This window comes from Lissotriton helveticus, chromosome 12 (assembly GCF_964261635.1).
Source record: "Lissotriton helveticus chromosome 12, aLisHel1.1, whole genome shotgun sequence".
Classification (NCBI taxonomy): Eukaryota; Metazoa; Chordata; class Amphibia; order Caudata; family Salamandridae; genus Lissotriton; species Lissotriton helveticus.
Window position 1 is genome coordinate 452,445,618 of NC_136073.1, and position 20,045 is coordinate 452,465,662.

A 20,045-nucleotide genomic window follows, 5' to 3' on the forward strand; every position below is an offset into this window, starting at 1 on the left:
AATATGCAGTGCTGCTACGTAAAAGAGCACATATACTTTCATGCAGCATTATCACCTGGATTTGCCAACCTGCAGTGTTGCAGCTGTGGGAGAAGTGGTCTTACGCCATCTGTTCCAATAAGGTAAGTCTCTAGTCATAGAGGTATTTTTCTTTCGCTTTGTGTCATTTCACATCATGTTATGTTACACTTTTTTGATTTTCACACTTACATTTATTGTTTTATTATATGCTAATTATACACATGTGTGTTATGTTGTTACCTGCCATCCTCTAGGGGCGGACACACAAGGACACACTCACACACATGCACACTCGCCCACCCACCCACCCCTTGCCTATTGTTTGATTAATCAGCAAAGAACACAAATAACATCATAATCTATTCCTATTTGAATGGTTTGTATGTTTCTTAGATGCACAAAATATATGGAATATATACAAAATGTGTCAAAGTATCATATATCAGGGTTACAGAAGGGAAATTAAAACTGTAACACTGGGCAAAATGCTCAAAGTCTTCGAAGATAAGGACCTACCACATGGAGAAATGAAATGGAGCAATGAAGGAATGTGGTCAAGTAGAACTCAGTGTGATTAGTTAGCTATTAGACCACATCTCCCTCGGAATTGCATGTATTGTTAATGTCTGCCTAAAGATGGTGTGTGATGATACCCACAAATGTGAATGTGATCATTGTAGTATAATAATCGCTTCAGAGATGCTGTCTACAGCCATGGTGAAAGTCCCACAATAGGTATCCTGTGAAGATAAGGATGTTCAAGTCCCCACAGAGATATTTTGTGATTACAGTGGTGTTCAAGTCCCCACAGATATGGTGTGTGGTTACTGGGATGTTTAAGTACCCACAGGAATGGTGTGTGAATATAGCGATGTTCAAGTCCCCACAGAGAGTGTGTGTGGGTACTGGGATGTTCAATTCCTCCATAATGATGGTTTGTGAATATAGTGATGTTCAAGTCTTCACAGATCTAGTGTGCTGCAAGTTTGTAGAGATAACGGTGATAAACAGATAAGTAAATTAAGTGATTTGCTCACAATCACACAATGTTGTCATGTAGGAAGACCAGAATTATGTTTAGATTGGCTGGTGCTATTGACAGACACATAGCCATCACATCATATCTCCTACTTAGGAAGAACATGTAATGTTGATGTAATGTTTGTGTTGATAGTAGTGGCTTGGTACTCACAGCACAGAAATAGTGTGTGATAGCAATGTTCATGTGCCCACAGAGATGTGCCCACAGAGATGGTGTTCAAATAGGAGATTATTGAAGTTCCCTCAGAAATAATGTGTGATTACAGTTTGTTCTGAAACCACGTAGATAGTGTGTGCATACTGTGTTGTTCAAATCCCCACATAGGTAGTGTGTGATTACGCTGTATTTCAAGTCCCCATTGAGCTGGTGTGTGTTTAATGTTGTTTAAGTTCCCACATTGCTGGTGTGTGATTACAGTGTTGCTTAGGTCCCCACAAAGAGAGCGTGTGATTATAGTGTTATTTCAATCCCCACTGAGATAGTATATGATTACAGGTCAGAGAGATACTGTGCGATTACTGTGTTCAAGATCCCACAGAGAAAGTGTGTTATTACATTGTTTTTCAAGGGCATCTTGCATGATACAACATGTATCGCCAAAAGCGTGAACAAATCAAATCAGTTAATAAGCCATCACGACCATCACCCTGCTTATCTTGCAGACAAGTTCTCCATTTCTAGGAAAAGAAAAAGCAATAACATGCCCACCACATCATTTTGTAGGTGTGTGTATGCATTCCGCATGCAAGCACCTACAAAATGGCATAGTTGTTTTCTTTCTTTTTATTTTTACTGATCTTCAATGGATCAGTAAATAGAAACAAGTACTGCAAAGATTTTTTTTTAAACTTAGCGCATCTAGACATTTGAAAAAATGAGGGCACTGTTCCTCACATATCCACAACAACAAGGTAGAATTGACCTAAATCCAGGACATATACCTAGGGTTTTTATATGAATTTAAGCTTTGATATCCAAGTTTGTGAGAGAACTCCCCCTCTCTGTATCCAAAGACTCTGCAGGGCCACATTGACTCCAGGTTTCTGCTGTACGAGTAGAATATCAGACTGTTTTTCAAGTGTGTAATTAACATTGCTCAAGTCCCCACAGAGTTTGTGTGATTATAGTGCTAAGCCCCACTAAGATGTTTGATTACAGCATACAAAGACACTGTGATTTAAGTACTGTTCAAGTCTCTACAGTGATCATGTACATTGAAGGAGCATCTCAAGTGCCCACATAGATAGTGTGTGATTACAGTAGAATGCAAGTCCCCACAGAGATACTGTCATTACACTGCTGTCCTCACAGAGTTAGTGTGGATTGATGTTGTTCAACTCCCCGCAGAGTTGGTGTGTGATTACAAATCTGTATAAATCCCCACTGAGATGGAGTGGGTTTACATTGTACAATGATACTGTCTATTTACAGTGTTGTTCAGGTCCACGCAGAAATAGTGAGTAATGGTAGTGGGTTTCTAGTACCCAAAGAGATTCTTTGTGGTTATAGTGCTTTTCAAGTCCCCACGGAGAAAGTGTGTTATTAGTGTTGCCCAAGTCCTCACTGAGGTGGTGTGTGATTACAGCATACGTGGCAGTCGCAGCGTCATTGCGAATATCGCGTGCGATGAAGAAAATCAACTTTGGACACGCACCTTCTTTCACAAACACCCCCTATTCTCAAACATGGGGTCAGAGTATCTCCACCATGACCCCTTATGTTAGCTTAGACATACATTTCCAGCCCCAGGAACTGTTTCTGTTTGCTAAAATGGCGGCCACAAATTTCTGTTCGGGTTCGTTCAGCCAATCGGGGCATTCCCGTAGGTGCACACATTCGCGATTTACCGCAAAATCGTCGCTAAATTTTCACGAACATCACAAAACCGCAGCAAAATATCCGTGGCAAGAGATAGTACTATATTGTTCGGCTTTAATTTCACAAAATCTACTGGAGGGATTTGCACCAAATAACAAAAAGCTTAATCTGCATACCCACATCTACCTTTCTGACAAATTTGATGAAATTGCAGACAGCGGTTCGGGGCTGTAAGTTCAACAATGTATGCCTACGGGAATTAACATTACAAATGCACCCTTATTAGGATGAAGCCCCAAGCCCTCCAGTAATCACCTTTACGGCAACTATGTTCCGGCGACCCCTTTGGCCCTTATGAAGACACAAGGATATATGACGAAGCCACACTTTCGGTACCCAGGTTACCCTACCGCCCGTCCCGAAAAAGACTCCCGGGCCGAGGTCTTCAATTACCCTTGAGCTCCCAAAGGGTCTAAACGTCGACTCCCATCTCACCTTGCGCCCAGACCACTCCTTGTACATACTATTCTCCAACTTGTCAATTAAGAATTCATTTCTGCTGAAAATCAATGATGTTGAATTGATTTTATAAAGTCCAGTGGCCAGGTGCCCTCAGAACTGGGAGTGATTGACCAGTTTTTACAAAAACCATTGTAAATATTCTCTCGGTCACCTTTTTGATGCTTTCACGTCACCTCTTATCACCCAAGCACATTCTCTTGCACATTCCTAGACACACTGCTCTTTTTGTACCGATAACTGTTAAAAATTTGAAAAGTAAAAGCAGCCTACAATTTATTTAACAGGACGGAGTGACTTAATAAACTCCATCTCTGAAACTATCTTTTTCTTTTGGTCAGTTGTTGCACATACCCAACACCAAGTGACTTGATTCATGCGATATGAACTTACTGGTTAGAGGTGCCAGAAAATGTAAATAATGATTGCAAGTGTATATTTGTTTCATATATGATCGTTAGGCTTGTACCATTATTTTTGATACCAAGGTTGGAAACTGATACACCAGACTGGGGATGGAAAAATGGGAGGAGGCTGAATAGACAGATTTACCATGTCTCAAAGGCGATAAAGTGTCAGAGAAATATGAATATGAAAACAGAAAGCCATACCATAATTAACATGAAGTTTGATGAAGTGGGGGAGTTTCTTTTCATGCATCTACTTCTCTACATCTACCTGACAACTATGCAACATTTCTTTACAAGCCATACCAGGCGGACTGCTGCTGGTTCAAGGCAGGCCATCCGAGGCTTCTCGAGTGACAGCAGAGCCTCGGTTGCCAGGCAAGCAATACACCACTGCTGAAACGAGCTAGTTAAACTCCTTTGTAAATTCAAAGAGCTGCAGAAGCCCAGTGCCTCCAATCTAAAGTTCACCATTTGGTATTCAGCAGGCAATATAGAAGAAAACATGTCACCCACACCAAACTTGCCACCTTCAATTCTGCAGCTGAAATGACAGTTTGGATCCCTCTGACTCAAATGCCCTTCCACTGCCCCTCACTTGACCTTAATTTGATTATCAACTGGGACAGCTCTGCTCTTAACTAGTGATATGCACTAGCACAATGGCATAGGCACCTTGCACCTGCAAACGTGTTTCTGCACCTGGGAGGTGGCCTTTATCACTTCAGGATAATGAAAAACCCTCTGTCATGGACTTTGTGTGTAAAGTCCAAAGATCACAGGTTCATAGTGTTGCACCAGTCCACAATGACTAGAATAAGAAGAATCATTTTAAAGACTCATCGGTGTATTGTCAACTGCCACTCCAACTACTGCTGAGCAATATCGCCGCATGGGTTGTTCTGGCACCTCCATGCCTGTGGTGGGCAAAGGGTTTTTGTGCGAGTCCTGCCGAGCGTGAACAATGGCAGCAGGACTTAAGAATTCTGCAAGGCATGAAGGATGCCAAACTTGAGCTGCTTCTTCATTGTGTGAACTAACGACATAAGCTCATGGAAATGGCTGTATACAGATCATAGAAGTAGCCCTTTTGAAGATGGTGGTCTGTTCACGGGAGGATGTCAGAGCAACCCAACCCAAGATGTGGCAGAGATTTTTCATGTGGTGTCAGTTCCTGTTTGGGGCATATATTAATGAGGTTGTATGACCTGATGCTATCTCGCAGAACATGTTTTTTCCCTGATGTTCCATCACAATCCCCTTGCTTCTGTTTTTGTTCCTGAATTTACCTATAACAGACCATTTTCATTCTACATTCTTCCCTTGGTATAGTCCTTTCTCTCCTTCCTTTATCCAGGAGTTTGGAGCCCCTATGAATTCTTCAGTGCCATATAAATCTTCATTTCAGATTTAGAAATTGCCTTATATGGCTTACAGCTGTGTTGTGCAAAGTGGCAGCTGGGTTATGTCTAAGCTGTGGTTCTGGAGTGGGTTAGATAGTCTCAAAACAATCTTCTTGTGAAATATAATATTTTGCATGCAACTGAAGTATAACAGAGGCATTGCAAGATATACAGCTTACCATTCATGTATCCAGTTGCAGGTATTTGGTTAGGTTCAAGACATTAATGAAGACACTAATCAGTACTGGATAAGTGAATATCTTGGTAGTAGTTTGCCTACCTTTTAACCATGCTACATTGAAAAAAGGAAACATGGCATGCAGAACCATCTTCTTGGGCAGGCGTTCCTGAGATCCCTATCTTCAGGAAGTGAAGCTACCATAGCTCCTTGCCTTCATCTCTGGTATTGTTAGTGAACTTCCAGTATGGCTTGATTGGAAAAGTATGAACAAACGGTATGAAAAGATGCATGTACTGAGTTTAAGCACTTCGATCCAGGAACATTCCAGAACCTAAATGAGCTGGAGAGGCAGAAGTCTGCTATCACCTTTAGGATATAAAAGCATGTAAGACCATATAAACCTTCAACTGGTAGCTGGTGTGTGGTACAGTTAACACAAATGGTTAGTGGGGCTTCTGACAGCTTCAAATGAGTGTAGAAGCAGTTGAGGATACATCGTATGAAGGAAGAGAAAAGGAAAAGCAGAAAGGACAACCGAGAAAATGGAGCACAGGGTTTAAAGGAGGTAAAATAAGCAGGAGGAATATTGCATTGTGTGTGAGAAATAACAGGAGGGGAGAACAAACTGAAGTGTAGGGATGATGGAAGGGTGGTAACAGAAGGGAGGAGAAAAGGAGAGATAAAAGGGGAAAGAGAATCGGAGATATTAGAAACAACAGTGGAAAGTGGATTTTGGAGTGTGTTGAATGTGGAAAAGAGAAAAGGGAGACAGCACAGTGGAGGTAAGAAGTGTCATAAAGTCAATTATTAATTGAGGATGGATAGCAGGACACTACAAGTAATAGTCCCAAACCTGTTGGGTCCAGTCACAGGTCTCAATAATTTAGACCTGAACTCACCTCTGTTAGCTGGGGCATGCAGCAGACAGGCTTATCTTAAGGAAAATGTGTAAAGCATTTAGAAGTACCAAAACAGTTAAAACGTCTGACACCTCACAGTAAAACACCACTATAATGATTAAAAACTAGAAAACAATTAATTTCCAAAATTACACAGAATCTGATGAAAATCCAATAAGAGGAACTAGTGATACTAATCTGTAAAGACTTAAGTGGACAAAATGGCAATAAAAAGTAATTTTGGGCCTTGCAGTTGGGTGCAGCATGCTATACAAAATGCAAGTACAATGCAATACAATACGAGGGCCACCTATTGAAAAAAAGAGTTATGGTAGATTGCAACATTGCACACCCTAAGCAAGCAAGCTGCACTAATCCACTTTGCTCCAGCCATAGTACAGAAGATACCACTCAATAACTCAATATGCATTAAATAAAACACAGCCTAGGCAGGGCGTATGATGTGCCATTTTGATATTATCTATCCTATCAGATGGCATGTTGAGGTACCTTACTTTCAACTATAGAAACAATGGCTCATACTGCCAGAAAGTGACTGTTTAATGCAGGACGAGACAGTACACCAGGGTAGTTCAGTCCTCATTAAATCTCCTACAACAAGATTCTAAAATATAAAGGTGTGCCTAGTACCAACCAACACCAGGATTGTGCCAAATTTAACCTATAGCTGCCCACAGCTATCACCTACTATGAAGCCAACACATTCCTTACAGCAGAGCCTACCTGCCATACACAGCATTTCACTCGCCATAGCTTTATCTTCCTCTCCTATTCTCACAGTAAGAATTCAGTGTGTTCTGGATCAGGAATCCCATGTGGTCTTTGTCTCCGGTTCTCTGAAATACCATAAAGGGGCTTGAAGAGCTGCTCAAAACACCCAGCTTACTGAAAACCATAAATTGCATGCCTTTCTCTCATTTTTCTTCATTCACCACACTGCTATGTGCTGCATCCCATAACACAATAACCACACCTCAGTGGCCTTCACGCATGAAATGGAAACACTTCGCACAAAGGATCAAAAACAACCCTGCACTGCATGCCCTGCTGTCCATGTGGGCAGGCACTTTGTTGCCTGACATCTCTCAAATTGTTAAATTGATGTGCAATGTCAGACACACTTGCATATAGCGAAGAATATATTGCCAGACTTCTACAAGGGCAAGACGAAAGTTCCTTTTATGGGGAAACAGTTACACCTATAATTAACACACTAAATGAGAAGTTTACTAAACTCGAGAGGTTAGAGAAGAAATGAATAAAAACAAGATTACATGGTCACCTACCTACTAAATAGCTTTAGGCAAACATTATCCCGGTAGAATTACAAGTGAGAAATGAGTCTGCGATATTTATAGAAATACCTAAGTTGCGTGAACATTTCTGTGTCGTTGCCAATGATTGCTTCTGGCACTGGATGGTGCTTGGAGTAGAAACTACATTGGAATCTATGAAAAAATTGATAAAGGAAATAGAAGTTCTAAGGAAAGAGACATCACAGAATTCAATACAACCACGCTGAATAGGAAATTAGACAAACTAGCTAAAGACTTGCGAACGTATGACAAAAAAGTCACTTATCCTATCCCTACACTACAGACGAATATTACCAACAAGACACTCCGGGCATTACTTGAACAGAGGTAGGCAAGGGGGCCGGAAGTACAAAACCTTTTCAGAGTCCTCATATTCAAGTGGTCCAGACAGTGATTACTATAACAGTGACCCCTCCGTGAGTAGACCGCAATCACATCCAGGCCCAATCTATCAGAGAGCCAACCGTCAGGTACCAACATACCTGGAGTTAATATTGGGTCCTTTTTTAGGAGACCCCAGAAGGATAACACACAGGGGCGGGGGGCCACCCCAGGGTTGGATAGAGGACAGAGGATAGAACAGAGGATGGAACGTCGGCTAGACTGCAGACTTTGGTGCTGGAGACCAGGGTTCCAGCCTCGGGGTCGCGTCCACATCCTGTGATTCTGGGGGAATTACTTAATCTCCCCGTGCCTGAATGTATAATGTAAATACGGTGCTCATGTAAAGCGCTCCACTACCTTCGGGTCGAGTTTGCGCTATATAAATATGCAAAAAAACAAAAAAAAAACTGAGGCAGAGGGAGGGGCAGGAGAGCAATGAAATTCTACCCTCAAACACAGAGAAATTCAAACCAGGCGGCAAACATATCGCTGGTAGTGGACACAGACCATGCTCTACACAATCATCATGAAGATGATCACACTAACCCTGTCATTAATCTAGCTAAACATTCTCTATCCACAACTGAAATAACGGTCCTATCCGAAGGGTTGAGTAATGTACCCACTGCACCCAGCAGCAGTTTCGGTACAAAGATAGACTTGTATTGTTTCTTCAGAAAGATACGATTAAAGCACTTTTTATACAAACACTCAAGCCCGGTCAGTACCAACAGGTCCCCAGCTACTCCCTTGCGGACACCATCAACATTCTCACCACCAACGCACTTAATGTCAAACAAAATGATGACATTTGAGCAAGTGGTGTTACAGGATGTTCTTAAACTGTTCGATACCAAAAAATATATCAAATATAACATCAGAAAAGATGAGTGAATGAGTATGGAATCACTCAAAAACAATGTTGAACTAGTTGTAAAACCAGCGGTCAAGGCGGGGGTTCAATTGTGGTCCAAGACAGAGAGGATTACGTTACTGAGATCCAGACACAACTACAAGTGGTTGAGAACTACCAGAAAATCAGGTTAGATCCCACTAAAGAAGCAGCTAAATTAATACATAGATTGACTATCCAAGGATTGGAAGAAGGTTACCGTAGCCAACTGGAATATGGTTACATTAATCAGAAAGAGCCCCTTGTCCCCACGATTTACACACTCCCCAAGTTGCATAAAAACAGGGACAAGCCACCAGAGAGACCCATTGTGTCCGAATGTGGTTCAGTCTTGGTATCCTTGTGTTGGTATGTGGATAGCGTTCTGCAACCCTGGGTTCCCAAGACGAGATCTTACATCCGTGACACAATGGAAGTCATTAATTGGGTAGAAGGCTTCCCCTCCGATAAAGATAAACAGATACTGGTAACTTTGGACGTGGCCTCGTTATACACTAGTATTCCACAAAGAGAAGCTCTAGCCACAGTGCATGAAGTCTTAGAACGTAGAGAAAGACCTCACAGGATACCTACTGTATTCATCATTGGTTTACTTGAGATGGCCATGACGAAGAACTTCTTCGTATTCCAGAAAGACATTTCTACCCGATAAAAGGAGTTGCCAAGGGGGCAGGGTTCACCCCGGATATAGCCAATCTATACATGGACAACTATGAGGACAAGAACATCTATAATTCCGATAACCCTTTCTCAGAGAATATTACTCTGTGGAAGAGGTATATCGATGATGTCCTCATGATATGGACTGGTAACTCGGATACCTTAGAAGAGTTCTGCCTTTGGCTTAATGGCAGACCTGATGATATTCAGATGACCATGACCTTGACCTATAGCAAAGAGAAGGTCAATTTTCTTGACCCGAGCTTTACATATTGCTTTATAGGAAACCACTAGAAAGAAACACCGTGTTGGGCTATAAGAGGTATCACCCTAGGAACCTGAGAGACAATCTGCCCTACGGACAGTTCCTGCGACTTCGCAGGATCTGCACAAGTAGGGCTGATTTCTTGAAAGAATCTGATTCTCTCCTACAGAGACTGTTGGAACGTGGCTACCCGCGCAGCCCCCTTAAGAGATCTAGGAAGTGGGCGTGGTACTGTCATAGAGACTTACTTTCACAAAACAACACTGACAAAACTGACGCTAACCAGATTGTCTGCGTCTCCACTTTTAGTAACAGGAGCAATGAAATCAAAAGAATCATAAATCAGAATTGGCACCTAGTTTTGGAAGAAATAGGTAGCACTGACCTCCCTTGTTCGCATTTAAAAGAGGAAGAAACATCAAAGACTATATTGTAAGCTCATACCTCAAAGATGAGCCAGCATCAGACACACGTTCTTTTTTGATGTTGCCACCACAAGTACAGTTTAAATGCATACGGTGCAAAGCCTGTGAGCTCACTGTTGAGCAAAAGGAATTTGAACACATTGGCATGAAAAATAACTTACACCATCATACGAATTGCTATACGCAGGACGTAATTTATCTAATCAAGTGTCCCTGTCAAAAAGTATACGTAGGGCAGACGAAACAGAACATAAAGACACGTATTCTATAACACTGTTTATGCCTTGGCTGTAAGGTGCAGGGTGCCCCGCTAGTTGAACACTATAGTGAGAAACAACACTCTAGCAACAATTTAGAATGGTGGATACTTGAGAAGGTATTGCCAAATCCCAGAGGGGGTTCACTATTTGCAACCATGAACCTACGTGGATGTAAATGGATTCATTTACTTGACTCGTTGAATGGGGACCTGAATGAGCAGGAAGAGATTTCCAGACAGATCTCTCTGCTCAGTATGACTTAGGCTGAACTTTTAACAAGGATCTGTTAATTTTCAGCACAGAATACACATGAATGAAAGGTCCATACTATGTAATGTATACCATTACGACATATATGTAACTGCTAAACAAGAATGATGATTCCATGCTATATAATGTAAGCCGATATAACGTGTGTAACTGCCAAAATGATGTGTGTGCTCATATGCATTAGAGGATCACATATGCAAAAGTATTCTAAATGTTATAATTATACAGTATGTGCCGCAATTTTATGATGTTACCTTCGGGTAGGTCATCAATTTGAATATGTGAACTTGTAAAGTAAGGTATACACATTTAGTAGTATAATTTTACACTTTGTAACTAACGATCGTTTTTATGACACAGTCACCCTCCAAAGGTCTAACACAAGGCCTTATTTATAGGCGAGTATTGGTTTCTACATTCGAACTCTATGGGCTGCACAAATAGCATAAAGAATATATTGGCCTTTGCAATCTCTGCCTTTTTTTACTAGCACCTATAGTACTTAAATTCCTATAATATGTATTTCTGACAAACAGGCCTTTTTCAAACTTGGCCTTTATTTAACAGCATAACCCGGGAGTTTAGCTTCGTTCCCCGGGCTTCAGTTAGGGATCCTCTTTTTAGCTGATCCCCACCAGAGGGCAGCCGGGTCATGCACGTTGCATCCTCACAGGAGGACGCTAATGACCCGTCGATGCCGCCGTAAAGATTCTATTTAAGAGAGGAAGGCACTCGGGAAGGCAGCTTCCTGATTTCCAGTACAGGGCATGGAGGTCCAGAGGTAAGACGTAGAATCTATCGGGTCTACCCCGTTTGTTAGGCGAACCACGAGTTATGCATTCATGTAACTCATAGAGGCATCTAGGAAAACAACAACCTAGGCAGACAAAATGCTTGTCAAATAAATGTTGCACGGGCAAGGGACCATTTTCAAAGTGAGGTTAAAACAAAGTTTATTGGCAAATACATCAAAAATTCATAAAATAATCCAAGGACTTTTTTATAATAAAGACCACACAAGAATTTAATAAAAATAGTTCAAAAGAACTATAAGTAAATAAACAACATGGAAAACAATCACTATATAAAAAATACAATTAAAAAACAAGAATACAAATGGAATATAAGTGGCACAAAAGTAATAAATCTCGACGCGCGTTTCGGCGACCAGCGCCTTCTTCAGGACAAGCCACACAGAAACCTAAATAATAATAAACAATATATATTAAAATCAAATCGATACATCACATAATATATTGATTAAAAACAAAAGACTTGTACTAAATTCCAAGTAACAAACACTGTTATATTTTAGCCAACATTTGTTGAAACACCTCAAAATGTTATCGTACATAAACATGATAGAGTTGGTCCAAAGCCCATCTGTAGACAAGTTCATATTATTGATAAATACAACAAACCATAATAGATTTCTGTGCTCATTTATCTTAAACCTATGTTAACTGTCAATATAGACGCAATATTGAAAGTTACCAAAAAACTATGCAAAAAGGATACCCCTTTCATCAAATGCAGTTCACATAGAGGATATTCAAAAAACCTTTAAGGGACTGATCATAAATAAAATTTTGAAATTGATCAAAAAGCAAAGCATGATTCGTCTATGTCTAGATTGTTTACTTAAGTCTTTATAGGTTAAAAGTTGCCAAATCGTATTACTTTCGAGTGGGAAGAAGAGGAAGATGTCGAAGGATTCTATTTATGATAGGAATATTCCTGAATTCTTTGCTGCTCTGTGGTAAGAGAATTAATACATTTTAAAGTTTTTTTTATTATTAAATAGGCATCCCAATCTCGGGCATAACTGTTCTAATTGTTCTATATATACTCATAGAGGCATCCCCATTCATTTTCCTTCCAGAGCATTCCAAGGCAATTAAATAGCCTTGAGTGCCAGTACGAAGTTCCATCTGGAGGCGGCCGGCCCCGACAAGCATTGCCCTAAAGTGAAGGGTGATTTACCATTGAAAACCCCGTGCGCCATACGACGGAGGTTCGTTGCTTTTAGTTTTGAAGTTTGAAATGTTACCTATTGTGCCTGGACTGCATGTAGTCAAACGTCATGACTAATGTAAACAATTGTCTATTCATAGAAATACAGGCACGCAGTGCCACTGACTAATCTAACCAGATGATATGATGAGCTACGTTTGAATTGGGTACAGTCCCTGCAAGGGCATATTATGTAAGGATTTTTAAGATCTTCCTTCTGGACACAGGTGTTGACAGCCATAATTAATTTCTGACAGGTTAATCATCTATTTTTCACAAGCTGCCGTGTCCAAACCCCACATAAAAAAGTACCTTAATTTTTCTCAAACAGGCCACACACAGACTCAATATTTTGTCCTGAAGAAGACCCCCCACAGACGATTACACAATCGCAATACTGTACAGGGGTCGACGCATACTATCGAGTGTTAATGATCGCCCAGAGCAATTGAGAATAACTAGACTAATTGCTAGTTGGGTTGAATCACATTTCCATGTACCTCACACTGTGTTTAAATGTGTGTCTTGAATATATGTTAATTTGTTATGTACATATTGTGTTGTGATTATATAAATATATTTCTTTATTTTCACTTCACGTCACCAATTTAAGTGTAATTGTATAATGTGTATCTGTGTGTGCATATATTTGTTCTATTCTTATTTTTTGAGTACACAACTTACACCAATTTGCTATAAAATCATATACAGATTCAGTAGTACATGAGTTTCTTTTTTGTTTCGACTTAATTTGGATAGTTTTCATTAAATGCTAGTCTCATCTTAGTAGAGGGACAAAAATTTATAAAAATGTTTTACGCTTTCTTAAACTAATAGGTGGCAGAACCCCTGTTCACTTAATGTGTGACATTGGATAGTAAGCATATATGAATGTTTAAATACAATACCATAAGAGTGGGTAGAGCTCCAAAGAGCTAAAGCATGGTGAATTGAACATTATCAGAAGAGCCAACAAACTGAAGTTCTAGGAAACAAACGACTGACAATATTCTGTGGTGCCGAATGACATGCAAGCTCTATTCTCTTAATATCCTCTGTTCCATTATGGCTTTCCCCACCAACAAAGAGTGCCTCTGACTGTACCATTATTTCATATCAGATCAGTGAGGCATTCCTATACACCTGGCCTGCTGGTCCACTGAATAACTGAAAATGCAGTCCAACTTTAAGATCCCTACAGATGGCCCTCTTCCACAGTCCGTCACTCAACCTGGTTTACCCCTCATCTCCATCTCCGAGCCTGATGTCCAGAATCCTCTTCTTAAAACAACCAGAAGTACTGGAAATGCTACAGTGCACCAGCTATAATCCTCTAACCTATGATTTTGCATCAACATTGTGCTTTGAGCTCTGTGCCCCATAATCTCTTTATATCATAGGACACTGTGACTGCAGTCCCACAATCACAGTTGCCACCAAGCCCTAGGCCCAGTCCCAAACATGTGTGCTACCCAACCTGCAATCCAGCCAATATCCCACCAAGCCATTTTGTTGCTCCAGCAGGCAAATGTACCCAGTGCCATATCAGCTGTGTTCCCTTGTTGCGCCTCTTTAAAAAGAACTTTGTCAAACTAGAAAACAAAGCCCAAGAATATACAACTGCATTTGGTATGTAGTTGAGCTTAATATACACTGCACGTGTGACTGCCTGGTCAGCATTATATTACATTTTGCCACTGGTTTTATGCAGGTGAATCTTTTTGTTTTGGTGTTCAGTGTAATTCACAGCTGAGCTATTGAGAAATGCTTTTACTCCTTCCCCCCTCCTCATCTGCGCAATGTACACAACTTTTAAAGGCACACACTGCTCAAAATGTTAAATGTGAGGGTTCTGATGTAGGAAATTTCCATTCATTAAGGTGGTTGCAAATTGCACACTGACTTTTTGCGAATGGAATGGAATTTTGCAAACCAACCTATGTTTTTTTGTGTCAGTTCCCAAAATTCCAAATCGTAGTGGATCACAATCTAACCTACCTCATAAACATTTATGAGGTAGGTTACACATTTTTACTCAGTCATTTGATGGCAACACCATGTGGGTAATTGCGTTTTTTTAAAATGTTAACTTTTTTTTAATGCAGCCCATTTTCCTTGAAGGAAACATGCCTGCATTTAAAAGAAAAGTTTTGATTTGTTTGTTTGAGGGTTGACAATGGTCCCATGGAACACCCCCTACTGCCCATAAAACATTTATTTTGCATTTATAAAGGTGAAGGAGTCCAAAGAGGACCTCTTTCCATTTGTGAATGGGTTGCCACCTTTGACGTGTCAACAAAATGTCAGTGTTTTGCAACCGGTAAATCGCTATTTGGAAGATTTGCCCTAAGCACACCTATTTCAGATAGCTTTTTGTTTTAGGATTCTAAACCCTCTTTGCCATTCTGTAGCATATTACAGAATGACAAAATGGGTTCAGTACCTAGCATAAAACCATATTGTGGGCCAAAGCCTGTGATATTGCAGGTCAGGCTCATGGTTCTCCATTTTCAGTAAACATTTACCATCATCTCCCTCGACGGTGGTGTTGTTTTGTTACCTTATATGTTCTTCAGATAGCTCTTAAGCATTCATGTATATTGCATTCTGTATAGTGGTTTTAGAGTTGCAGGTGCATGATTTTATCTTTTTATTCGAAACACCTGTCAAACAATAAGAGCCACGGAGCTCGTGATATTTAATGGAATGACTACAGTTACATTTGTCTGTTTTCATACTGTCGTGTTTTGATACAGATTTTGCCACTGCGCTTAAAATCCACTATTTGTGAACTTTAATGCAGATTTATCTAGTTAAAATAAGTCGTAAACTGACTTGCTGCACGCTGTCCATTCTGTACTCTGCTAAAAATGTTACACAGAGTAGCTCCCCATAAAGTATTATCTTGTTTTGTTTCTTTTTAATTAAAAAGCATAGACAACGTTTGCCTGTTTTGCAGGATTTGTAACATGCTGTGGGAGACATCTCAAAATGAGCCTTTTTTGCAAACATAAAGTTTCTCTTTTCCGAAGGCCGAAATCAGAAGTGACTCTCTTCTGGAGAGCTGTTGAAAAGCACAGGGGAACCCAATAAACAATTGGTCAGGGACCTTGGGTAAGTTAACTATTTCTACAGACAATGGTCCCTAGACAGAATTCTAGTACAGTACAAAATAATATAGACTCGATCAGTGCTATATTTCTGTCCAGCCGGAGAAGTATTTAATATACAATAAACATATAACATAAAGTAGTGGAAACAATCCAAGTGCGACACAGCCTGCGTCCTACTAACATGAACAGACAAACAACATTAAGTAAAGGGTTCAGGCAAAGAAAACGTGTCTGTATACAAGTTTGATACAAATGAAACAGTTTGATACAAATGAAACAGACAGAATATCGTAGAGACACCATTACATATTTTAACATAGCAGTTTAGTGGATGTATATGGTGTACATTTTGTCGACGGGGTTTCGGTACCTTAAATAAATAGTGGGATCATCTTCAGGACATTAGTGACATGCCTGTATGCAATAAACTAGGACCATGTGGGCAGGGCTCGCAGTTTGAGGCAACCCACGGTTGGCAGAAAGCCGGGGAGGTCCAGTAAGGTTTAGAAAAATTATAGAGGTTGCATCTGGCGTTTTTCTTTGCTCCATATTTACGAGGTGACGCAAGTATGCAAATGCACACTTTTTAACAGGCTGCGTTGTTTGTACCTTTGTCAGAATCTGCTGCTTCGCGTTCATTTTAATATTTGCAAGGTAGGCTTTCCCACCTAAAATCCCCCTGTAAATCTGACACAGTGGTATTTATGACATTTTGCAAATGTGCCGCTGAGCTTGTGATGTGTCAAAATTCCTACGTCTCTATAACCCAACCGTAGGCATAACACATTGACTGTAGCATAGGTATCTGACCAGCTGAAGCGACTTGAAGCAGTGAAATCTGCAATCAAGTCACATCCTCTTGTCCGGTAAGTGCACACATAAAGTAGGTAACACAGTAAATATAACATCATTCACCATCACAGTCTTGTACGCGCTCACATTGTACTTTGACATAATGTCACACATACGTAGGCAAAGTGATGCACAGAAGTACACTGTGCCCACTTGTATGTGTGTCATCCAGGACCAATGTAATGGGGTCCACGGTGAGTTTTAAAAAAATCTTTTCACACACTATTACATTGGTCCCCAAACGAGGCTACGTAAGTCAGTCAAAACTGATGCATCGCCTCGGATTTCGGACGCATTGCTTTAGTTGCATCAGTCTTGTGACCAACTACTGCAATGCACCACTTTTGGGCTGGATGCCTCTTGGCATCCTACCCATGGATGAGTCAGAATTTCTGATGCATCCTTGGGACCTTGCGCCATAAAGCCCCATATTTTAAATAATTTGCATCTATGACGTCGTAAGGTTTTTGGATGCAGGTACAAGAAATTTTGACATATCACTGCCTTGGTGCAGCGCTGCATTACTTCTTGTAAATAAGGCCCTCAATTTCTGCATTTCTTTGTTATGTCTTCAACTACTGCACAAGAAGTAATCTTAAGTACAGTGTGAATACTTTCTGCCTGTAAATGTATGCACTCCCAATGTATCCTGTTGTGTGGCCGTCACTGCTTTTCAGACGTGACTTTTAAGTATTTTGTTAAAGTGTCTCATGTGAAGCTGAGGATATATACAGTGCCACTGGAGGTATGTGGCAGGGCAGCACCAATTTATGTGGCAGGGCTGACTAACTTGTGCTGCACAAATTGCAAATATTGTGGCATATTGCAGCTTGTTTTGACTTAATTATTTTGTAATTTTTTCACAATGTAATACTGTCTGGGCAAAGATGTCACCACATTAGTACCAGTTAAACAATCAAATACAGAAAAATCAACTAACAATGACCAGTTAACCTTTGCAAAAAGCCTTACACTGCACGCTAACATATGTTGCCACGTTAGTAGCAAGTTTTGATCCGTTAGAGATATAAACAATTTAATTGTTAAAATATGCTGATCATGCAGCAGGTGATGGTTTATGTGGCACATGCAGTAAATACATCATTATTCGAATAAAAGCTACACAATTCCAGTGACACTGGAAATATGGAGAATTGTTGTTTTATCGGGCATCTGGGTGCATTGAAAAGATGTGTGAAATAGGGAAATGCATGCTGATGGCCGGTTGACTCAACTTCTTTAGTAGATCTCTTTGTGAGACTTTGTACTGAAATATCCGTGTCAGAGCATATCTAATCGAGACTAAACTGGAAAAGGTGTTATGGGGTCTTTTGACTACGATAGTAGGATGTAATTAAAGGTCCAACTGAACTGTACTGACCGACCAGCTTGTGTTTCTTGATGCCACCATAGAATAAACACAGGGGCATGCAACTTTTCCTTTGAGAGGTCCGTCCTTTTTGCTGCTGGCATGTGTTTTAAGTAATCACAATACAGATCAACAATTCAAAGTTGATAACAGCTTAATCAGTGAAGCAAAAATAATACGAGGGGAAATAAGGGAAGGGAGAAAGAAATTGTTAAAGAAAGAAGAAGTCTATACACACTTGCAATACTTTAGAATTTTATTCAGGTTGTAGTTCTTGTTAAAAACTGTTCTGAAAAGAAAGAACAATTACGCTCAAAAAGGAAAGGAATGTCGGCAACACATACATACAGAATTGAGATGCCATACCAGTGGCTAACACATAAACATAATGGATACAGAAAGGAACAACAAGATAAAAATACTGTGTTCTTTATCAAATTATGGCCACCGAAGCTCAACGGCGTTTCAACCGCTCAATCATTCGGCGGTCATCTTCAGGACAAGGAGTTGTTATGAGCGTTTATAATCTGTACACTAGAAAAATTATTTTAAAAAGTTATTGTTCACATGTATACGGTAGGCTTCTTCAAAGGAAAAGACCAGGAAAGATTAAGAGAGGGGAACATGAAACCCCCGTGTGTTAATAATTGAGAGCAGAAGGGCAGCTAAAAACTATCACCACACCACCAGTGTATCCCTACACCAAAAGGTAAAATGATAAAAATAACCTTATAATATAATCGGCCAATCGAAAACCTTGGTGGCTCGAAGAAGAAGCTTCAAATCCTATGGATGAAGCAATTCAGGGTGAATCGTTAGAATTATACATTTTTCAAATACCAAAATAATTATGGGTATGGACTCTACACTTACTGTAAGCCAGAAATTGCCCACAGATCATTCAGAATTTGGATCAGGGCGTCAAAATATCACTTTCTCATTCCTCTATGAAGTAGGAGTGTCCACGGGCCTGCAATCGCCCAAACCGAAATGCCCAATCAATCGGCTGTGGAATTAAAAAGGGGACTTATATTAGACCAACGATCTTCGTAAGCCTAAAACCTAACAATTTCATGCAATTGTAAAAATTGACACAGATGTTCCTTTAGTCAATTTTTATAATTTAGTAGACAGTGCCTTGTGGGGACCTGACTTCGAGTGCCCATAGTGCAATCAAGTCCCATAGCATGAGTGTGTTCTCATACCCAGGTCCCCACGGATAGCGAAAAACACTACCACCCCCATCGCCCCCACCACGTTGTTACAATGGCTTGCTTATCTGATTAAAGCATGTGAATCTATGCAAGATCCAATACTGGAAAAGAAAATTAGTTACTTACCTGTAACTGCAGTTATCCAGTATTGGTATCTTTCATACATTCACATGTGACCCACCCTCCTCCCCTGAGAGGCTTCCCTTAATTATTTTTTAATACTATTCTCACACTTGTGCTTGAAAATCTGAGTGATTCAGCCTCTCTTGGGAGTGTTCTAGAGGGTGCTGTCACCTGTTTAGTTCTTTTGTACAAAATGATATTGCTATGCTATTACATTGTAGCCTATGGTTATCTTTAACTACTTTTGTGATAGTACCATGGGACTCCCACCTCAATGACTGTAATGATTCAAGCATGTGAATCTATGAAAGATACCAATACTTTCTCTGCCTTTAGTAAAAATAAGTTTGACAGACTTTGCATTACACTATTTAAATTGTTAGAAATAAAAACAAATCTGCCTGGTCATATTCAGAACCGGATCCGCTGATTACAGAAACTCTGCAATCTGATGAACGTAGCATCATACCATCTAAATGTATCTTGTCCAAACTTTCTGTGGTTATGTGGGTGTTTTCCATTATTCTCTGTTAAATATATATTAATTCAACTGAAAT

General features: G+C 40.2%; 1 protein-coding gene across 1 annotated transcript in view; it reads left to right on the forward strand.

Annotated features, from left to right (window-relative positions):
- NFATC3 (nuclear factor of activated T cells 3) overlaps positions 1-20,045 on the forward strand; it is a 934,632-nt gene that overhangs the window by 576,194 nt on the left and 338,393 nt on the right. The gene's annotated exons all lie outside the window — the stretch shown is intronic.